The 23282-nt window shown below is 48.9% G+C and overlaps 1 non-coding gene across 1 annotated transcript; it reads left to right on the forward strand.

Annotated features, from left to right (window-relative positions):
• Nucleotides 1-15151: 15151 nt before the first annotated feature.
• Nucleotides 15152-15286, forward strand: LOC112544287 (small nucleolar RNA SNORA76). Its single transcript, XR_003087618.3, has one exon. It is a non-coding gene; the product is annotated as a small nucleolar RNA SNORA76 (small nucleolar RNA).
• Nucleotides 15287-23282: the final 7996 nt, after the last annotated feature.

A 23282-nucleotide genomic window follows, 5' to 3' on the forward strand; every position in this document is an offset into this window, starting at 1 on the left:
GGCACAGAGTGGACTCGGCGAGGAGGACTAGGGACTGCAGGAGGGGAGACGCAGTGCAGGAGGAGATAGGGTGAAGCAGATACATAAGCATCAACATAGGTACTAGGCAGGTAAGAGGTGTGCAGACGGGGTTATGTGATGACGCCTATGTGAAATGTGCGTGGTACTGTACAGATCTGTGCCACAGGCAGAGCTGGCCCAAGGTACAGGCGAGGCAGGCTACCGCCCGTGGCGCCCCATTGTAGGAGGCACCGCGTGGGGCTGCCAGGCCGGGTGGGAGCGGCACCGCGCATGATCCACGCGCCCGGGGCGGGGCTGCGCTCCTGGAGTCCAGAGCGTGCAAATGGCTCGGGCCGGCCCTGGCCACAGAGGACTGTGTGGTTGATTGGCTCCGGATAGAGCTGTTGCTTTCCCCAGCCACACTGCCCGTGCTGCACTGGCTCTGCTCACATTCCCTGTGTGCAGAGCAGTGTCACCAGCTTGGGGCCTACCCTGTCCGGGGGCGGGGCAGAGAGGGCACATGAGGTTAAGGCTCTCATTAAAGTTGCTAATCACCAATTGTACTCAACCAGAGGAAATTGAAACAATTTAAGCAAACTCATCCCTGGCCAGGGCTTTTCTGTTGGCAAGCCAATGCACAGCCAGGGCTCTTGGTTGAACATTGCACTGACACACACTCACAGGGCTCTGACAGGGTCAGTGACATCTTGGGTCCTTTGTCACACACAGAGCTGACCTCAGTCTTTCGACTGTTGATTAGGGATCCTGTAAAATCCTGTTTAATTAGTTAACCAGTTATACATTAAGTTTAATCAGTTAACTGATTAAACTGGGACAGGAAGGCTGAAGTGGCCACTGTGCTGTAGGCAGGGGCTGCTTCCAACCCCATGTTAGGTTATCAGCCCCCAGCCTGTGGAGGCTGGGAATCACCAACCTCATGCAGGGCTGGAAGTGGCAGTGAGGGTGCTGCTGCCAGCTCTCCCCCCAATCCCACTACCGGTCCCCGCCTCCTGTGTCAGGCTTCAGACTCCCAGCACGTGAGCCTATGTGGGCTAGAGGGGCAGCCCTCTCCCTTCTCTGCCACTTCCAGCCTCCCCCACATGCGAGGCTGCCAACTCTGGGAGCCAGCAGCCCCGCAGGGTTGGAGCAACCTTCCAACCATACGGGGCTGCAGGCGGGAGGAGGGTGGTCCCAGGTAATGGTTAACCATTAATCGGGATGCATCACCCATTAAAGGTGATGCTTATTAGGTAATCCCTGCTGTTGACCAAACTTTGACCCTGACATAACTGCCTGGCAGTGGCAAGGAGAAAAAGCCTCCTACAGCCCCATCTGTCAGCAAGCACCCCCGGGCACTCCGCTCCGCGGAACTGAGGAGTGCCAGTTTGGAATTCCAGAGGAGGTGAGAAGAGACTCAAGTTTTTCATAGTTACTAATGAAAGGATGGCCCCTATGACTCATGCATGGACTTCAAATTACTGTGACCAGCTTTTATTTGACCCTTTGTTCTATTCCGTAACAACCTTTACACTGCACTGAACAGCTCACTGGGCGCTAGGATGGTGAAAGAGTAATTCAGGGAGATTGTGCTCAGTTGGGACAGTTCCATAGCCAGTTGGCATTGCCACATGTCATTCTGCTGCACACAACAGCCTGGGAGAGCTTCACAGCTCTGGTTGGAGCAGAACCCCCTCACTTGCACAATGGTCCAAGCAAATGGAAAATGTCTGCTATCTGTTAATAGCGTAGGTCCCATGGGCCTGGGGAGGGTCCTTTTTCAACTGTGTGTTCAGTTGAAAACCAGATAGTGGGCCACCCTAACTGATCAGCTAGTGGCTGCTGTTCTGAGCACCCTACCATTTTTTCACAAAATCGGTGCCTATGCCCCAGGGAATTCAGAGTACAGAGACTTTGATTCTCTTCGCAGCAGTAGTGGTTGGCCAGAAAGGGATGCTCACTAGTGTTTCATCAATAAGAGTGAAACTGAATCAAGTTATGCTTAAGAAATAGAACTTTATTAAATCCTATCTTTATTAATCCAAGCTCTGTCTAAGGGTGCGTCCACACTGCACGGTAGCTCCAAATAAGCTGTGCAATTTGAGCTACACAAATTGCGTCTCTTATTTTGAAATAGCTTATTTCATAATTTGGAGTTGTGTACACAGCACCAAATTTCTAAATAACCCGCTATCCCGCTGTGGTTGCTTATTTCTGTCTCCCTGTCTGTGAGTCTACCAAGCCATTATACTGTGACATTTCCACCTTCCTTGTAGGTTGTCTTCCTATTCTGGGTGATCTTTGTAGGCTCTGAGTGTTGTATCTGTTGGCTCATAAGTGCTTCCTTTTCTTTTGGACCACTTGTCCCTCTTGTGTAGTCACTGTGTATGACCCCTACTTGCACAGCACCCCTCCTGACTCCTTTAGTGCACTCCTCTGGTCTCTCTCTAATGGAATGCCAGTCTTTAAGACTGATAGGAGCAGAGCCAACCAGTCATGCGCTGACGCCTGCTTTCATTGATTGTTGGCTGCCTCCTCTAGATGGTGTCCCCATTCGTTTGGTTGCAATAGGTCTCCCTTAGTTGGTAAAAGGGGTTTGGTCCTTCATCCCATCAGTGCCTGCTCAGGACTGTTTTGACACACTTGTGAAGGATATTCCTGCATGTCAAAAGTGTGTGTGAAGTAGGGATGTAAGAGTGTACTGTTTAAATGGTAACTGATAGCTTGAGCTTATCTGTTATCTAAACGGTTGCTCACCGGGTACTCACCTGATACCCAGACAGTTACGCTCTTGGTCCAGCTCCTGGAGAGCTGGCTTCCACCCCACACTGTTCCCTCACTGATGCGGCAGGAGTGGGGCGGCAGGTGGGAGCCAGTATATACGGGGAGCCAGCTTAGAAGCCATCTTCCACTGCGCACCAGCTCCCGGGGAGCTGACTGCTGCCCTGTGCTGCTGACTCTGTGTGACAGTCTGCAGCATAGGGTGGCAGCCGGCTCCCCAGAAACGGGGCCAGCAGCTAGGAGAGCACTGGCTGCTGGCCACACTCTCAGGGAGCCAGTGTGTAACTGTATAACCACTAACATTTTTAACAGCTACCCGGTTACAATAACTGTTTTCAACATTCCTAGTCTGAAGATACAGCCATGTATAGCAGCCTCTTAGCTATTTTCACAGCTGATTCCATCATACCATTAATCACTGGGTAGATTGGGGTGGAGATGTGGTGGTCAAACTCTCATTTGTATTGAATTGTTTTAATGTATCATTTTTCAGTAACTACTGAGTCTGGAATTCCATGTTTTGCAAAGTGGGCATTTAGTTTGCTAGTCACTGACTTGCTGCTTGTATGAGGCAGGGCATTGGCCTTGGAAATACTTTAATTGTCATCCACTATAATCAAGTACTGCTTTTCTTTGAAAGTAAATAAGTCTTCTCCCATCTGTTATCATGGTTGGGTCAGCTGCTCATGTGGTAACAGTCTTTCTGCTGTGATTAGCACATGACCAGCAGATGTCATGACCTTTTACCAAAGAATGTAGTTGTGTCTTGATTCTTGGCCAGTTGACATACCTTGGAGCCTGTCCAATACAGCTGTCAATGCACAGGTGTCAGGCACACACTTATTTTTTTGTTCTAACAATCTTACAAAATGAGGTGGGGACAACAGCCTCTCTCCTGCACACTCGGCTCATTTTTTATTTGCAAATATGATTTTGCTCCTACTGGTACTTGGCTTCTGTCTTCTGGCCACTCCTCTTATTGCTTTCTTGAGTGCCTATAGTTTGTCCTTTCCCATAGTCTCTTTGTCTTCCATCAGCTTTGCTACTGAAACTGGGAGATAATGCAGCATGTTGATGGATTCAGTGTGCTGATTCCCTTCCACAAACTCACTCAGGGCTGGCCTTACCATGAGGCAAACTGAGGCGGCTGCCTCAGGTGCCAGACGGTGTGTGTGTGTGGCTGGGGGGAGGGCGCCACTAAGACCCAGAGTATAGAAAATTGTCTGCTGCTGGTGCATATGTGTTCTCTCTGCTCTAGATGCACAGAGATAGTGGAGTGTTGTGCTAGAGGAAGGAGGGCACAAGAGACATAACAGGCAGGCAGGAGAAAAGGTGAGAGGGAATAAAAAAAAGCAGCAGGAGCTGCAGGGATTGAGAGGAGGAGGAACCTCTTATGTACCTCTCTAGCACCCCCAGGAGCCTGGACTGATTAACACCAGCTTCTCTGGGAGCTTCCTGTTTCCTGCGGCTTCCCTGAACCACTTGAGGAGAACAGGCAGTCAACTGAAGCCAGTTAGGTCCTTAAGACGCTGATATCTTCCCTCACTAAGGCCCTGCTACCAACCTGCTTATTTGTGCCCTTCAATTGAGTGTTGAGAGCCACTATAACTGGCACAGAACAGCAGTCATGAGTGAAAGAAGAAAACGTTCCTCTGGGGCAGCATTCAGAAAAAGAAAGAAAAGCGTCCTTTGCTTTCTATCTGAGCAGGAAGGAGCTCTTCTGAGATACATAGACATAAATGTTCACGATGAGCCTTCTGGCCTCAGTGAGAATGTGAATGGTGAGGAGATGCCATATTTTCCCAGAATACTGTGTACAGTTTTTGTTGCAAACTCTTCAGCTGTGTCTACACTGGCGCGATCTTGTGCAAAAGCAGCCGCTCTTGCACAAAAACTTGCTGCCTGGCTACACTTGCGCAAAAACTTGCTGCCTGTCTACACTGGCCGCGTGTTCTTGCACAAGTACACTGACATTCTAATGTATGAAATCAGGGCTTCTTGTGCCAGATTTCTGACGCTCCTGCTCAGGAATAAGCCCCTTCGCCCAACTGTTCTTGCGCAAGAGGCCAGTGTAGACAGGCAACATGAGTTTCTTGCACAAGAAAGCCCTATGGTTAAAATGGCCATCAGAGCTTTCTTGTGCAAGAGAGCGTTTACACTGGCATGGATGCTCTTGCGCAAAAGCACATCTCTTGCAGAAAAGCACATGCCAGTGTAGATGCTCTCTTCTGGAAAAGTTTTTGCAGAAGAACTCTTCCGCAAAAGAGTTTTTGCGTGAGAACACGCCAGCGTAGACGTAGCCTTCAAGTTTAATAGGGTTCTACAGGAACAAAGGACTGGAAAAATCTGGTTAGAAATCTGGCATGCCATGATAAGGCAGCAAATCACCAGAGAGCATTCCATGAGTGGAAAGAGCTTGAGATGAGACTAAGGTTAAAGGCCACTATAGATGATCGGCATCAAGAGAAGATTGTATCAGAGTCTCTTTACTGGCAAAATGTTCTGAAAAGGCTCATTGCCATTGTGAGAATGCTTGCTACCCAAAACCTAGCACTGCGTTGCACTTCAGATCAGCTGTATGTGCCAAACAATGGAAACTTCCTTAAAATTGTGGAGCTGATGTCTGAGTTTGATGCTTTACTCCAGGGGCATCTAAGAAGAGTCACCACCCAAGAAATGTACACACACCACTACCTTGGAAAAACAATTAAAAATGAGATCATACAGTTACTGGCAACAAAAGTCAAACAGAAGATTGTGGCAAATCTGAAGTCAGCAAAATATTACACTATTATTCTGGACTGCACACCTGACATCAGCCATACGGAACAAATTACTTTAACGGTGCATTTTGTAACAGCAACAGAACCTAGTGAAAATGTCCCTGCGACGGTGACTGTCAGAGAGCATTTTCTAGAATTTATTGACATTGATGATACTATAGGAGCTGATATGACAAATGTGCTTCTTAAAAAGCTGGAAGATACGGGAATTATGATAGGTGACATGAGAGGTCAGGGCTACAATAATGGTGCCAATATGAGAGGAAAGAACAGAGGAATGTAGACACAGATCTGAGAGTTAAACTCTCGAGCTTTTTTTGTCCCATTCAGTTCTCATTCATTGAACTTGGTGGTCAGTGCTGCAGCATCAGGTTCTAGTGAGGCTGCTGAATTTTTAATATAATTCAGAGCACCTATGTATTTTTCTCTGCATCAACTCATCAATGGCAAATTTTGAATCAACATCTGGGAACATCCTCTCTGACACTGAAACCACTGAGTGCAACACGATGGGAAAGTTGAGTAGAGGCAATAAAGCCTATCACACCGTGTCGGGGGCCACCCCTTATGCTCGTGGTTGCCGCCCTTACCCAGGGCATAATCCAGCCCGCTTGGGCCTAGGCCCGAAGCATGATGCCCCTTATTTAGGGGAAATATGGCCCCCTGGCCTACTCTCAAAGTCTACTGCCCCTGCAGTCGGGGAAATACGGCCTCCAAGCCTAGTCCTCAATATGCAGGCCCTGAGGCCTAGTCCAAAAATCCTTTATCCCAGCCCCCACTCGCCGGGGTCCATGGCAGCTGGGGTAGGGGGGCCCGGGCCCTCCCTCTCCACTAGGCCCCAACCCAGGGCCCTGTGAGCAGTGGGTGGCTCCCACCACGGGCTCGGCGAGGGCTCCTCTCTGCAATGCGCCGAGTCTTCAGGGGCTTTTCCAGCTCCCTGCCCTGGGTCACTTCCTACCCCCTCTCCCCGACCCGTAGCGGTCTCACCAGTCGGCGTGAGTGGCGTGGCGGTCATGGCATGTCCCCCGTCAGTGTCAGGGCGGGGGGGTCGGCTGGTCTGGTGCCTGGGTCCCAGCGAGGGTGGTCGGCTGGCGGCTCCGTCGTCGGGGTCGAGCTCGGCTTGGGACTGGTGGCGGTGGATCCAGCAGGCCTGGCGACTCCATCTCTGTCCGTCCAGTCTGCGCCGCAGGCCGTGTGGCTCTAGCTCCAGCTCTGGCTGCAGTTTCCCCTTTTGGAGCAAGCCGGCAGTCCTTTATACCCTGGTCCCCCTGGGAGCATGCCCAGTAGGGCTGTGTGGGTGGAGCCCTCTCCGCCCCCTGCACCAGGTGGCTGCCCTGGGCTTGAGTGCGGTGCGGGACTGCCCCATCTCACACACCAAATTGGGAAGATAGATGATTCCATAGTTACCATTATGGAGGATAATGCTATGACAGGAACGGTTTGTGGGAGAACAGTGGAAGAGGGAAATGGAATCACCAGAAACATACATAACTTAAAATTTCTGTGTGGCTTAGTGTTGTGGCATGATTTACTGTTTGAAATAAATGTTGAAGGCAAGAGACTCCAAGGTGTTGACCTTCATATATCTGGAGCAACGGAACAAAGCAAAGTCATACCTATAGTCTTACCGGTCAGACGAAGGATTTCAAAATGTTCTGAAGAGTGCACAGAAGTTGGCAGAGGAACTTCACACTGAAGGTATTTTCCCACTCATTCAAGAATACAAGAGTCACCGAAGAAGAAGACATTTTGCTTACGAGGCACGCGCTAACCCAATAGGAGACCCCAAACAACAATTCAAAGTTGAATTCTTTAACCAGATGCTAGATTGTGCAATATAGTTAGTTGAAAAATGTTTCATGCAGCTCAAGGAACACAGCAATATATTTGGGATTTTGTATGATATTCCAAAACTCTGCACTATACCTGAAGAAGGCCTACACCAGCAATGCAGGGCACTGAAGACAGTGTTGACACACGATGACATGTGCAATATTGGTGCGAGTGATTTAGGTGCTGAACTGAAAGCCTTTCAAGATACATTTCAGCAGGATAAACTCCAAAGGCTGTTCTGAAATATATGTGCACAAATAAGATGACCACCCTCTTTCCAAATGCTTTTGTTGCTCTGTGCATACGTCTAACACTTCCTGTAACAGTTGCCAGTGGAGAAAGCAGCTTCTCCATGCTGAAGTTAATAAAAACATATCTACGTTCCAGAATGACACAGGAGAGGCTGGTCGGCCTTGAAACCATCTCAATAGAGCATGAGCTAGCCCAGATCGTGGACCTTCAGGAAGCAGTTCAAATCTTTGCAACCAAGAAGGAATGGAAAGCACCACTTTGATTATTCAAACAGATAAAAATGCCAGTGTTTACTATGCAGACAAGAAAAGTTACATTTGCTGTTCAGGCATTTGAAAGTTAAGTGTTACTTAAAATTTCTGAACAAGGCATTTTAAGTTGTTAGTTCTACTTTATTGGGGTAGGTAGCAGAGCAGTACCATGAGAGGAGTAGAACAGGAAGAAGGCAGAATTGAGACCTTTCAAAGTTTTGGCCCAAGCAAGGAGGCATGGGGGCGTCATTTGAGCTCCACGCCTCAGGTGCCAAAATGTTGTGGGCCGGCCCTGAGCTCGCTGATGGTCATGGGTGGTCAGTGAAGATAGGAGGCAGCCCCCACCCCTTCTGTCAAGGCCCCACCCCTGAGAGCCAAGCTGCCTCCCTGCCCCACCTCATCACAGAGAGGTGGGAGAGCACCCCACACAACGGGGAGGAGAGAAAAGAGGAGGAAAAGAGAGGGAAGGGGAGAAGTGCAGGCAGGTGGGTGGGCGTGTAAATCCAACCTTGTCTGCTCCAGAGCATGGGGAGGACAGGTGGTGGGTGGCTACAGCCTCCCCAGCCCCGGAGCACGGGAGGGCAGGTGGTACACAGCTCCAGCCTCCCTGGCCCCGGAGCACAGGGAGGAGTGAGGGTGTGCGGCTCCAGCCTCCCTGGACTCAGAGCATAGGAAGGGTGGGAGGCACATGGCTCCCATGTCCCGAGCCCAGAGCACTGGGAAGGGAGGAGGACAGGGCTCCAGCCTCCCTGGCCCAGATCATGGGGAAGGCAGGGGTTGGGGGCAGCAACACTCCACCCCCAGAACGCCTACAGTAGGCATTCTGGAGGCGGAGCATTGGTGGGGCCTGGCTGATGGATTGGGAAGGCAGTGTCTTCCCCCTGCCTAGCATACTAGCTGCCCATGCTGATGGTGGGTACATATGCCCTGCTCTGGTTATCAGCTAACCTCAGTAATTGTCCTGGACAGTATCTCTATATAATAGGACGAGTAGCACATCAACATAAGAGGAAGAAGGACCTTTGCCATGATTTCCTCCAGGCCTAGAGATCTGATAACACTATTCCTCGGAAGCCACCAGTGTGGTGCTAAAATCATTCCAGTCCACATACCAGCACCAGAAGCTCTTTTTCCATTTGTGTGTACCCCTGTTCAGTTGCTGCTGATCTAAGTAATCCTTTGCCCCTGCAGAAGAGCTACTCCCAGTGTTCTTTCTCTAATGAATCACGTGTCAGTAGTTTTCCTGGCTGGCTGTACTTTAAGGGTGTGTCTAGACTATATGCCTCCGTCGATGGAGGCATGTAGATTAGACAGATAGGCAAAGGGAAATGAAGCTGCGATTTAAATAATCGCGGCTTCATTTAAATTTACATGGCTGCCGCGCTGAGCCGAGAAACAGCTGATCAGCTGTTTGTCGGCTCCGCACGCTAGCCTGGATGCGCCGTGCCAACCTGAAAGCCTTTTATCCACATCCCCCGTATGCCTCGTAGGATGAGGTTTACAGGGGATGTTGATAAAAGGCTTTCATTTCGACAGGGGAGCATCCAGACTAGCGCCCGGAGCCGAAAAACAGCTGATCAGCTGTTTGTCGGCTCAGCGTGGCAGCCATGTAAATTTAAATTTCATTTCCCTTTTTCGAATACACAAATCTACATGCCTCCGTCGACGGAGGCATGTAGTTTAGACGTACCCTTAGATAGGGGCAGTGCTTTTTTTGTGATGTGCTGTGGCAGACGGAAGCCTAGTAGGGACATGTGGCAATTAAAGGGGCCACGACCGCGTTTTGGCCCCTTTTTTCTTGCTCAACAAAAGCATTGGCAACCCTAGCACCGGCACCTTTGTTTTGTTTTGTATTGTTTTGTTTTCCAAAAGAGCACTGGACAGGGGTATACATTATTATTGATTACAACATGTCAAATGGTTGCTGTTGGACTTATCTAGTGCCACTCAACACCCTCCCTTATGAGCTGACATATAGGTTCTGCTACTGCAGCCAGGTATGGACAGAACTTGAACAGAAAAATGTATTATTCCAGTGAATCACTGTATCCATCTCTCAACCAGCAGAGCTGACTGCCTTGGTTTTGTTGGGATCCGCTTTCAGTTTCTTTCCTGTGAGCAGCTGTCCAATGTGTATCACTTCACAATGAGTTGCATTTTTGTATCTGAATTAAGTTTTATGTTATTTCTTACTAGAAGATTTACCTAGCATTCAATTACTTTTTGTTTTTCTTCATTTAAATCATTGATCTAGGGTGGAGATGGGGATGAGGGATTCAGGCTGCCCCACGGAGAGAAGACTACCCCAGCCGTCTCTCATTACAGCAACTTCTTGCGCAAAAGCCCCTTCCGCAAAACGGTGGCTCCTTATGCAAATGAGGTGCAACGATATTCATCACCGCGCCTCATTTGCATATCTTCTTGCGCAACAATGCGCAATGTAGATGTAACCTATGTGTTTTGGTGGCTTGTTAGATCCTGATTGTACAACCTTAGTAATCAACTGGAATTCTATCTCTGACTTCTTTAGCTGCAGGATCAAATTGTTTTATATACTTTACGTATGAAGCCTAATTTTCTTTTCAAAATTATATTTATTTTCATATGATGGAAAGAACATAATATGATACTATGAGATTACAAATTTCACTGAAGTGTTTTCCTAATGTAATGTATGCAGTTACTTTAATATTTATAGATCCTCACCTTAAAAATATTCAGCTTGGTTGCAGCCACTTTCCATGATAATAGTACAATAATTTACAATATGACAGTGTTTTGCTCTAGAATCTTTCATGTGTAATACATATAGGCTGTGTCTAGACTGCATCCCTTTTCCGTAAAAGGGATGAAAATTAGACACATCGCAATTGCAAATGAAGCGGGGATTTAAATCCCCCCCGCTTCATTTGCATAAACATGGCTGCCACTTTTTTCTGGCTCAGAGCTTTGCCGGAAAAAAGCGCCAGTCTAAACGGGGATCTTTCAGAAAATAAAGCCTTTCCTTAAAGATCCCTTATTCCTTTTTTTAAGAGGAATAAGGGATCTTTTGGAAAAGGCTTTATTTTCCGAAAGATCCCCGTCTAGACTGGCGCTTTTTTCCGGAAAAGCTCCGAGCCGGAAAAAAGCGGCAGCCATGTTTATGCAAATGAAGCGGGGGGGATTTAAATCCCCGCTTCATTTGCAATTACGATGTGTCTAATTTGCATCCCTTTTAAGGAAAAGGGATGCAGTCTAGACACAGCCATAGTGTATGATGTTGCTGCCCTTCTGGTAGGAAGGCCTAATGGAGAATAGGCTGCGTGGCTGGTCCCTGACAAGCTACATGCAGCTGCTGGAGGTAGGAGACTAGCTGCATCAAGTGCCTAGAAGGTGCACAGGTTATGGCCATGAGGGAGTGCAGGAAGGTTAGGAGAGAAGTAGGCACAGAGGGGACTCGGAGAGGAGGGCTAGGGACTGCAGGAGAGGAGACGCAGTGCAGGAGGAGGTAGGGTGAAGCAGATACATAAGCATCAACATAGGTACTAGGCAGGTAAGTGTAGCCAGACATGAACCCCATTTTGTTTCCCCCCCCCCAGAGAGCAAGAGAAAGGCAGTCAGCCTTTGATGCCCTGAGAAAGCAGGTGTGCTGCCTGTCCCTGACTCTACCATAAACAGAAACCAGACAGTAAATGGGCTAGCTGACGACTGGGAGATCTCCCGTTGCCGTGATGGCTAGTATCAGTAATTGACACGCCTGCACTGTCCCAGGAGAGGAATCTTTGCCCATCACATACCAGAGGTGCCTATTGTCTGCATTTTCCCAGGTGTGAATTATGCTTTGCACCCTTTGTGGGAAACTTGGCATTCAAAGCCATTTTTCCTAATTGGCCACTTGAGACCAGAAAGAAGCCTACGTGACCCAAGGAGTATAAAGAGGGGCTTAGTAGCCCACCCCATTTGAGCTCCAATCACCTACACATGCTGGCAGGTATTGATTGTCTCCCGAGGTCCGTGGGACGCCCAACCTCGCCCTACTTCTTCCCGAGGGATTGCGAGAAAGACGCTGGCCACGCCAAGTCTGGAACGCAGGGGTGAGAATTGTACCTGCAATGTGTTTCTTTATGTGTACACTTTAATTGTTGCTCTGTTATAAGTTTAGTTACTTTATTATAGTTTCTTAAGGCAAACTGCTTCATTTCTATTGTAAACTGCCTTTGGTAAAGTGATTTAGCTATAAACTTTGGGAATAAGTGGGGTCCCCTCATTCACTTATAAATATATATATATTGAACCAAGTTTCTTTATTTTATTTTCTCTTTCTTTCTCCTATAAATAAGCCAGTGCGTGTCAAGCTTCTAACTTGAACCCGTGCTGCTGTACCCGAACCGAACACAAACAAAAGAACTTCAGCCGGTCAAAAGGGACAGGTATAGGAAGAGCTTGGGCGTTTTGGATTGTGTCACTCCCAGGTGACAGATCTGTTGGGGCACCTCTCAGCCTCCCCAGGCTGCCCGCTGCGAAGGGATTTCTGTATCCTAGCAGCTAAAATCTGAGGCGTAATAAGCTCTTCCTATAAACTCGGGGCATCTGAGAGCCTGTTGGCTGCCCTCTGCGACGGGACCCCGGTCCTAGCAGTAAAGTCACAGACGTTAAACTATTTTTCGGGGTGCCCTTCAGCCTCCTAGGCTGCCCACTGCAATGAGACTTTGTGTCTCAGCAGTTGAAGACTTGGGTGTAACACACATGCACACACTACCCTGACCATTTCGGCTGACAGAATGAGGTGTGCAGACGGGGTTATATGATGATGTCTATGTGAAATGTGCGTGGTACTGTACAGATCTGTGCCACAGGCAGAGCTGGCCCAAGGTACGGGCGAGGTGGGCTACCGTCCGGGGTGCCCCATTGTAGGGGGCACCGCATGGGGCTGCCAGGCTGGGTGGGAATGGCACCGCGCATGATCCACGTGCCCGGGGCGGGGCCACACACGCGCTGGGTGACCAGGGTGGGCCCGCGCACGCGTTGCACTCCTGGGGGCGGCGCTGCGCTCCTGGAGCCCAGGGCGTCCAAATGGCTCGGGCCAGCCCTGGCCACAGAGGACTGTGTGGTCGATTGGCTCTGGATAGAGCTGTTGCTTTCCCCAGCCACACTGCCCATGCTGCACTGGCTCTGCTCACATTCTCTATGTGCAGAGCAGTGTCATCAGCTTGGGGCCTACCCTGTCCGGGGGCCGGGCAGAGAGGGCACATGAGGTTAAGGCTCTCATTAAAGTTGCTAATCACCAATTGTACTCAACCAGAGGGAATTTAAACAATTTAAGCAAACTCATCCCTGGCCAGGGCTTTTCTGTTGGCAAACCAATGCACTGAGCTGCACAGCCAGGGCTCTTGGTTGAACATTGCACTGACACACACTCACAGGGGCAGGCGCATGTGGGAGTGGGGTTCGTCCCTGGGGCAGGTGCGTGCAGGGGTTTCCCCGCACCACGGGGGGCGGAGGGGATTGGCCCAAGGGCTGGCGTGGGTGGGGAGGGGGTCGGCCCCAGGGCAGGCGCGCGCAGGGGTTTCCCTCGCCGCAGGAGGGGGAGTCGTGCCCAGAGAAGGTGCATGCCGGCTTCCCTCTGGGGGGGGGGGAATCCTGGGAGGAGGTGGATGCAGAAGACTCCCTGCCCTCCTGTGCCCCCATTCCCTGTCCCCGTTCCCTATTCCCTCCCTGCCCCCTGTTCCCTGCCCCCTCTTCCCATTCCCCAGCCACAGAACTCTGTCCCCGTTCCTCTGTCCCTACCCACAGAACCCTGTCCCCAGTGGCACCCTGTCCCCAGCTGCAGAACCCTGTCCTCTCCCGTCCCGGCACCCTGTTCCCTCTCCCCTTCCCTCAGCTACAGAACTCAGTCCCCACTGGCACCTTGTCCCCTGCCAAAGCACCCACTAGCACCCTTCCCCAGTACCATGTCCCCTACTCCCATCAACAGAGTTGGGGCCACATTAGTGAAGTTTGGGGAGGGGGGGTTGGAGAAGGTTTTTTTTGCATCTCACTGGTGTGGCCCCAACTGACTTTTCTGTGGGTCAGTGATCCCTGACTCAAAAAAGGTTCCCTGTCTTTCTCAGAAATAAAGACAATGCAGAAACTTTTTGTGTTTGACACAGCATTTTATTTAAAAATGAAGCCTGGCCAACAAACCCCCAATTGGGGCCAAGCCCCCATCTGGCCACAGCATCATAACCCTCCTGCACTCCACTTTCCCCCAGACCCTACATCTGAGCCTATCGTACACTGGAACCCCCTGCCCTGAGCGCCTCACATATCCCACCCAAATTCCTGAACCCTCACATCTAGAAGTCTGTGGCTTGCTTAGTACCCTAACCCTACATCTGACCCCAACACTGCCCAGCCTGGAGACCCCTCCCCAAGCCAGCGTCCCCTTATCCACCTCCTCCTTCATCCAGGTTTCCTCCCAGAGCTTGCACCTCACCCCTTCTCACACCCAAATCCCTCATTCCCACCCCAGAGCCTACACATCCTGTCTCAACCCAGCAAGGGTACGGCTAGACTGCAGGAGTTTTTCAGGATTCCGGAGATATCCCAGAAAAACTCTTCTGCATCCATGAATGCATTTGTTCTTCTGCTTCTTTTAGTGGAAGAGCAAACATGATCTTTCGATCACCCCTATAGTCCTCTTTTCACGAAGAATAAGGTGGCTTCCAAAAGAAGGGTTTTTTCTGACATTTGGTCCAGTCTAGACAGGCCAAATGTTGGAAAAACCTCTTCCTACAGAAAAATTGGGAAAAAAGCAGCAGTATAAGGGTTAGGGATAGCAAGTGATGGAGAGGAGGAGAATAGAGAGGAGGGGCTTCAAAGAAAGGGCAAGGCGGTAGATCTTGGCTTGTTCTGTCATTTAAAAAGTGATCTTGGGTGTAAAAAGGTTGGAGACCACTGTGTTAGAACTTCTGATGCAGATGAAGTAAAGCTGAGTCTGAGCCCCTGGTGCTGGGTCCTACAAGCTCTCTGTGCCCAGACCCGCTTCCCACCCTGTGGGCTGAGCCCAGCCACACCCCCATGCATGTATTGGGCCCACACACTGGGGCTGCAAACCTCACTGGGCTCCTGTTCCTTGCAGGCACATCAGCAGCTGGCCAGCGCCCTGCTGCAGTCCTGGAGACCTCCCGTCCAGAGTGGCCCCAGTACCCACTGACCTACACTTGTAGACAAGGGAAGAACATTCAATGAAACAGCAACAAAATGTCTGAGCTGGTTTCCTTGCTGAGCTGCGTGGCACTGCCTTTGAAAGGGCACAGTGTCCTTATGATGACTTCACCGACTAAGCAGCAGTGCGAGAGGAAAAGATTGTTTGTAACTGGTACTGCTTGGCTAAAACCTGAGTACCACTTTTAAGAGTGAGCAACAGGCTGGTAACGAAGCAATGCTGAGAGCTCACTTGAAGACTATGATTAAATTGACCCAGTCAGCCCCACTGGATGCAGGAGTGGGCTGAAGGTGGTGGTGGGGAGGGTGGCCTGATAGGTAAGGGATCAGCTGACTGTCAGGAGGTGGGTCCCAGTGGCCTAATGGGTAAGGCATCAGCCTGTAGTGTCTGGGACTATGAGTTTGAATCCCACCCATGCCTGTTCTCTCCTTTCTTTCTTCCCCTCTCCCCACACACACAGAGGTTGAAGAACCAGCACCATCTTCCTGCTGGTGGGAAAAGAAAGCCCCCACCAGAATACAGATATGTTGCCTAGAGGCTTTCCTCATTGCCCAAAGTGGATGGCTTCCCCTATTTCTCTCAGACACACTCACCAAGACAGCTCCTGCAGACTCCCTCCACACCCAGCAGGGCCACCATGGGCTTCAGAGCAAGGTAGGAAGGAGACCACTCCCCACCCCCAGAAGAGGCAGGGTATGGGCCAGCCTGGTCATGTGGAAGAGCTGGAGTCCAGGCTGCAGCTCCAGCCCTGAGGAAGCTGGTGGTAGCTGCTCTCTGGGTGGGCTGCATGGCAGGTGGCTTGCTCTGTGTGATGGAGCTATGGCCAACAAGGCCATAATCAGGCAGTAGCCTGTCTCAGGACCTGCAGTGCAGCCCCCATTCTGGCAAACACTCTGAGCCACTCATACGCTCCACATCCCTGACAGACAGCCTGAATGTGTGCATGAAACTGGATTTGACCACTTATGATGTAAACTTCAAGGAAAGATGCAGGAGTCCCCTTAAATAAAGTCTGTGAGTACAGTGTTTCATTTCATTTATGCTATTACTAATCATTATGTCAATTATCAATAATATTATCAATAATATTAAGTTGTATATTTTCAGTCATGCAAATGGGCATTCTTATGTGTCAACCACTTGTTCTGAATTTTGATGTAGTTTGGCTCTTTGGTTTGATAAAGTTGCCAACCCCTGTGCTGAGGGGTGTGAACTTTTTCACATCCCTGACTGACATAGGTAGCTTCAGAAGGGTGGCCAAATTAGTCTGTAAGAGGAAAACCTTAAAAAAACCCAAATACTTTAGTTAGTCTTTAAAGTGCTACTAGACTATTTGTTGTTTTTAAAGTTTGACATATGTAGGTCAATCCACATTTTCAGTGTACACTAGCAACAGGAGGGCAAGTGGTTCTGGTTGTAATCACCACGTTGGGGTATATGCTTGCATGTGAGGGAAGACAGAACATACAGTAATTGAGAACAGAGAGAGGGGCAAAAGAAAAAAATCCAACAAGAAAACCAAGTAATAGTCAGTGAACACACTGGAATCCCAGCAGAAGTATGAGAGCTTCTGGGTCTGATGCTTTAAAGAAGCTTTAGGTTGTAAGCTAAAAATGGCTCCTTTTGTCCCACTCCTCCCTAACTACCTGCCTCAGGCCATGGCCCAAACCCTCTGTTTGCCATCTCCCCACCTCCTCCAGGTTATGACTCTCTCCCAGACACACCCTCCTGTACCTCTCCCCTGGCCAGAATCCTTTCCTGCACTCAATACCCCTCCTGGACCCTGCATCCCAAGTCCCTACCCCAGATCATAACCTCCTCCTTCACCAAAACTCCCTCTCAGACCCCACACTCCCTCCTGCACCCCAGTCTTCTATCCCAAGCTCCCTTCTATACTCCACCTGCAATCTCAGACCCTGTGGCTCCCCCGCCTTAAAAATTATTGTCCACCCCTGCTGAAGAGAATAAAAATGACAATATGGCACTCTCTACCTTACCTGACACAGCCAGTCAAATATAGCAGACCAGCTAGGAACATGATAAAACTGACAACAGGTATGCAAAGCACCACCCTGGGCACAAAATAGTGAAGATAAACATCGAGAACTTGAGCAGGAATAGAGAAGAAAGGGATTACTGGCAAAGAGAAAATACAGTAACTTTTAGGTGAGGAGAGAGTCTGATAATCAAGGATGGGTACACATAGTTTTTGTATCAGTTTAACTATATTAGTTTAAATATAGCTGCTAGGCACCTTTTTATCAATATATAAATGTTCAATCTATTGGGCTGCTCTGCTAATTTAAAGCTTGGTCTACACACAGTCCAACAGTCCAACATTTGGGAAAATGAAGGGCTTATGCCAGCTGATCTTCTGCCAGTTTATGATGATTCAGCACTAGTCAGCTTTGCCAGCATAGCTATACAGCAGTGGTCTCCAACCTTTTTAAGCATGAGATCACTTTTTTAATTTAAGTGCAATCCAAGATCTACCTCAAACCCAGATACCTTTGCCCCGCCTCCTTTGTGACCCTCCCCCGAGACCCCTCCCCTGCTCACTCCAATCTCCCTTCTTTCCCCATCCTCCCTCCCTTTTACCAGGCAGGGGCAGCGAGTTGGGGTGCTAGCTCTGGTCTTGGATTAAGGGATTTGGAGTGCGAGAGAGTCTCTGACCTCACCTTGGGGCAGACAGTTGGGATGTAGGAGGGGGTTCTAGGTGCAGGCAGTGCAGAGAGGGGCAGCTGAAGTGCTGGCACTTGGTAGCCTCTTGGCCAAACCAGTCAAGATTCCCTGTCAGAGGCTCCAAGATCTACCAGTAGATCCTGATCTACTGGTTGGTGACCACTGCTATACAGGCTAAGGTTCTGTAATGTAAACCTGGCATTGGTGTGATTATTTCTCCTCCCTTCCCCCAATACTTTTATTACTAACAAATCCTTGGTGTAGATGTAGTTACTTATACCAGCATGAAAGCTGTTTTGACAATACAATTTATTTTGCTTGCCAAAAACAGTCCTTGTTATATCAGCAAAAGCACATTTTTGCTGGCAAACTAGGCCTACACAAGGAGGTTTTGCAGACACAGGTATGCCAGCAAATGCTTTTTAGTATATAACTGGCTTTATGCTGTTATAATTATACTATTACAAGTATCAGAGGGGATAGCCATGTTAGTCTGAATCTTCATAAACAACGAGAAGTCCTGTGGTACCTTATAGACGAACAGATTTATTGGAGCATAAATTTTTGTGGGCAAAGACCCACTTTGTCAGATGCATGAAGTGGAAATTCCAGAGGCAGGTATAAATATACAGGCACATGAAAAGAAAGGAGTACCAATCAAGAGGACAGCCAGAGGTAACGAGGTCAATTCAGTCAGGGAGGATGTGGCCCACTTTTAGCAGCTGATATGGAGGTGTGAACACCAACAGAGAAGAAACTGCTTTTGTAGTTGGCTGGGCATTCACAGTCTGGCTACGTCTACACTGGCATGATTTTCCGGAAATGCTTTTAACGGAAAAGTTTTCCGTTAAAAGCATTTTCGGAAAAGAGCATCTAGATTGGCACGGACACTTTCCCGCAAAAGCACGTTTTGCAGAAAAGCGTCCGTGCCAATCCAGATGTGCTTTTGCGCAAAAAAGCCCCGATCGCCAATTTAGCCATCGGGGCTTTTTTGCGCAAAAGAGTAGTGTGCTGTCTACACTGGCCCTCTTGTGCAAAAGTCTTTCGGAAAAAGACTTTTGCCCGAACGGGAGCAGCATAGTATTTCCGCAAGAACACTGACGATCTTACATGAGATTGTCAGCGTTCTTGCGGAAATTCAAGCGGCCAGTGTAGACAGCTGGCAAGTTTTTCCGCAAAAGCAAATGATTTGGCGGAAAAACTTGCCAGTCTAGACACAACGTCTTTGTTTAATTCTAAATTGGTAGTGTCAAATTTGCAAATGAATTGTAGCGCTGCAGTTTCTCTTTGAAGTCTGTTTCTGAAGTTTTTTTCTCACAGGCTGGCTACTTTTAAATCTGCTACTGTGTGCCCAAGGAAATGTAAGTATTCTCATCAAGTTTTTGTATGTTACCATTCCTGATATCTGATTTGTGTCCATTTATTCTTTTACATAGGGACTGTCCAGTTTGGCCAATGTATATGGCAGAGGGGCACTGTTGGCACATGATGGCATATATTACATTGATAGATGTCCAGGTGAATGAGCCAGTGTTGGTGTGGCTGATGTGGTTAGGTTCTTTGATGGTGTCGCTGGTGTAGATATGTGGACAGAGTTGGCACCGAGGATTGTTGCAGAGATTGGTTCCTGAGTTGGAGTTACTATGGTGTGGTGTATACTTGTTGGTGAGAATTTGCTTCAGGTTGGCGGGCTGTCTGTAGGCGAGGACTAGCCTGCCTCCCAAGGTCTATGAGAGTGAGGGATCATTATCCAGCATGGATTGTAGATCACTAATGATGCATTGGAGAGGTTTTAGCTGGAGACTGTAGGTGATGGCCAGTGGTGTTCTGTTATTTTCTTTGTTGGGCCTGTCTTATAGCAGGAGGCTTCTGGGTACACGTCTGGCTCTGTCCATCTGTTTCCTCACTTCCTTGGGTGCGTATTGTAGTTTTAAGAATGCTTGGTGAAGATCTTGTAGGTGTTTGTCTCTGTCTGAGGAGTTGGAGCAAATGCAGTTGTACCTTAGTGCTTCACTGTAGACAATGGATTGTGTGGTGTGTCCGGGATGGAAGCTGGAGGCATGTAGGTAAGCATAGCAGTCAGTACGTTTTTGGTATACGGTGGTGTTTATGTGACCATTCATACTGTAGTGTCCAGGAAGTGGATCTCTTGTGTAGACTGGTCCAGGCTGAGGCTGATAGTGGGGTGAAAACTGTCATATGTAGTTTGCATTTTAAATTTGTGCAACTCCACATTTAGACAGGTTCTTAATATGCAAATAATGCCACAGAGAGGTTGACATTGGAAGATTAAAATAGTAATTGGAGTAAGAACTAGAAAATGCATTTCAGAACAAAATGTAAATTTAAGATAACTTTCTCATTGCTTAACAAAATCCCCCCCAATAAAAAAGGAAAAAAATATTTTAATGTAAGATGATAAAATATTACACTGGTGACCATAGTTTAAATACCACAAGCTCTAAGGGAAAAGAGAGAAAAAACTTGATGAGTAATTTGGAAGCTTCATGAGCAGATATTATCTGAGATTACAAATGTTACAAAAGAAATAAAGTTAGAACACTTTCTATTAGCTAAAACTTACCAAACTAGACTTGTTTCAAGGTAAATCCTTATTACAAGTTCTCAGCAACATTGTTAACTAAGCTCTCAGATCAGCAACCACCTCAGAATCAAAGGGCTGGTTCCTTTTTCTTCTTAGATGAAATGGAGCAAGGGAACACCTGGGGGATTTTACCCCTTCCTTTTGTACTCTGATCATCTTTCGAAAGGCATTTTCCTGAAAGTTTTCCCTACATCGGGGCTACTCAGCACACGGCCCATGGCCATTTGTTTGAGGTCTGTGGTGCAGTTTTGGTTTACACAGGGCTCAACTCGCAGACAGGTGGGATACTTTGAACATGGCCTCCACTGGAAACACACTCCACAAAGGCGAGGCATCTCCCAGGCAGGGTGAGAACTGAAAGATGCAAGCGGACAGGCTAGTTGGAACAGATGGGTACAGGCTGTTGGTGTTTCTAGCCCCCAGGGAGGAGGTGCCAGGAGTGCCGGGGCATTGTGGGAAGTGCAGGCTGCTAAGCCTTATGAGCGGAGCCTGAGACGTGCTGACTGGCTCACACTGGCCACATTTGGATCTGGCACTGCGGCTTAAGGCTTCATCTTTGTATTCATGACCATCAGTGTGAAAGAAGCTATTTGCATATATTTGAATGCATATGCAACCACACTTAATTTGTGGCCCTCAGCATGTGCTGTATCATTGTGGCCCCCAGAGCTTCCAAAGTTGAGTAACCCTGCCCTAGATAAAGTTCCATCCCACAGGAAGGAGACCAAGTTTCATGGTAAAAGAGGTTCCATGTTGTTTCTTGCTAAAATGCAGCTCCACCTGTTCCTGCCCTCATTCCTTGCAAAAGAAACACTTGATAGGTGATTGCCAATCAGCTTTGATGATGGCTGGGGGCCTTAGCTTGTCGGTTGAGAAACAGGTTTACCCTCTCCCTTGTCTGGGAAACACAGTCATAATTTCAGCTAATGTTCATATAATGTAATATGCTCATAATAATGTTGGCCAGTGAACTGTTAGTTTTCAAATGAAACCTAACAAAACATAGTGGCTGTGTCTAGACTGGCAAGTTTTTCCGCAAAATCATCTGCTTTTGTGGAAAAACTTGCCAGCTGTCTACACTGGCCGCTTGAATTTCCACAAAAGCACTGACGATCTCATGTAAGATTGTCAGTGTTTTTGCGGAAATACCGTATTTTCCGGCGTATAAGACGACTTTTGATGTTAAAAAACATCCCCCCAAAATCGGGGGTCGTCTTATACGCCGGGTATGCGGCTTTGCAAAGCCTCGGGGGAAGCCGGTGGCAGGGCATCCCAGGTGCGCCTGAGCTGCCCTGCCACCGGAGCCCCTCCACGGCTTTGCAAAGCCTCGGGGGGAAGCCAGTGGCGGGGCAGCTCAGGCACGCCTGGGATGCCCTGTCGCCGGCTTCCCCTGAGGCTTTGCAAAGCTGCGGAGGGGCTCCGGCGGTGGGGCAGCCCAGGTGCGCCGGGGCTGTCCTGCTGCCGGGGCGTCCTCAGAGGCTTTGCTCCTGGTGTCCCTAGTCTGCTGGAGACGGTCCCCAGCAGACCAGAGGCACCGGGAGCAAAGCCGAAGTGGCGGCGGGGTGCCGCGCTTCTGAGGCTTTGCTCTGGCAAAGCCTCAGAGGCACGGGACCCCGCCGCTGCTGCGGCTTTGCTCCCGGTGCCTCTGGTCTGCTGGGGACCGTCTCCAGCAGACCAGGGACACCGGGAGCGGAGGCGGAGGGGCGCTGGGGTATAAGACGAAACCCTATCTTTTAACTAAAAAATTAGGGTGTCGTCTTATGCGCCCAGTCGCATTATACGCCGGAAAATACGGTACTGTGCTGCTCCCGTTCGGGCAAAAGTCTTTTTCCGAAAGACTTTTGCACAAAAGGGCCAGTGTAGACAGCAGAGATTTGTTTTCCGCAAAAAAGCCCTGATCGCGAAAATGGCGATTGGGGCTTTTTTGTGGAAAAGCGCGTCTAGATTGGCCACGGACACTTTTCCGCATAAAGTGCTTTTGCGGAAAAGCGTCCTGCCAATCTAGACGCGCTTTTCCGAAAATGCTTTTAACAGAAAACTTTTCTGTTAAAAGTATTTCCGGAAAATCATGCCAGTGTAGACGTAGCCAGTTTGTACACAGAGTATTAAAACAATGTTCAGCGTGTGTATGAAGGTGTGAAAATCTGGCCCCTCTATGCTGTTCCAGTCTCTTGCTCTGGCATAAATCTAGTACTGCCCTGCACCAGCATGATGAGGTGCAGAATTAGAGGTTCAGGGGATGCAGGGACTCAGTGAGGTGCAGGAACTGAGGATGTGCAGAAGTGGAGGCACCAGGAGGTGCACTCTCTGGGAGATTTAGACTGGAGGAAGTGCAGAAGCAGGGACTGAGGGAGGTGAAGGAGCAGAGGCAGGGGAGTGAAGTAACTGAGGAGGCCTTCAAGCAGGGGCAGAGGCTAGCCCTGCAAGATGGCACTGGAACCCTCCCCTCACACTCTCTGGCTACGTCTAGACTGGCATGATTTTCCGCACATGCTTTTAACAGAAAAATTTTCTGTTAAAAGCATTTGCGGAAAAGAGCGTCTAGATTGGCACGGACGTTTTTCTGCAAAAGCACTTTTGCGGAAAAGCGTCCGTGCCAATCTAGACTTGCGTTTGCACAAAAAAGCCCCGATCGCCATTTTCGCGATTGGGGCTTTTTTGTGCAAAACAAATCTGAGCTGTCTACACTGGCCCTTTTGCGCAAAAGCTTTTGTGCAAAAGGACTTTTGCCCGAACGGGCGCAGCACAGTAGTTCCGCAAGAAGCACTGATTTCTTACATGAGATCATCAGTGTTCTTGCGGAAATTCAAGCCGCCAGTGTAGACAGCTGGCAAGTTTTTCCGCAAAAGCAGCTAACTTGCCAGTCTAAACACAGCCTCTAATCTACTGCAAACAGCCGCACCCAGCCATAG

The sequence above is a fragment of the Pelodiscus sinensis genome, chromosome 9 (assembly GCF_052426305.1).
Source record: "Pelodiscus sinensis isolate ZL-2025 chromosome 9, ASM5242630v1, whole genome shotgun sequence".
Taxonomy (NCBI): domain Eukaryota; kingdom Metazoa; phylum Chordata; order Testudines; family Trionychidae; genus Pelodiscus; species Pelodiscus sinensis.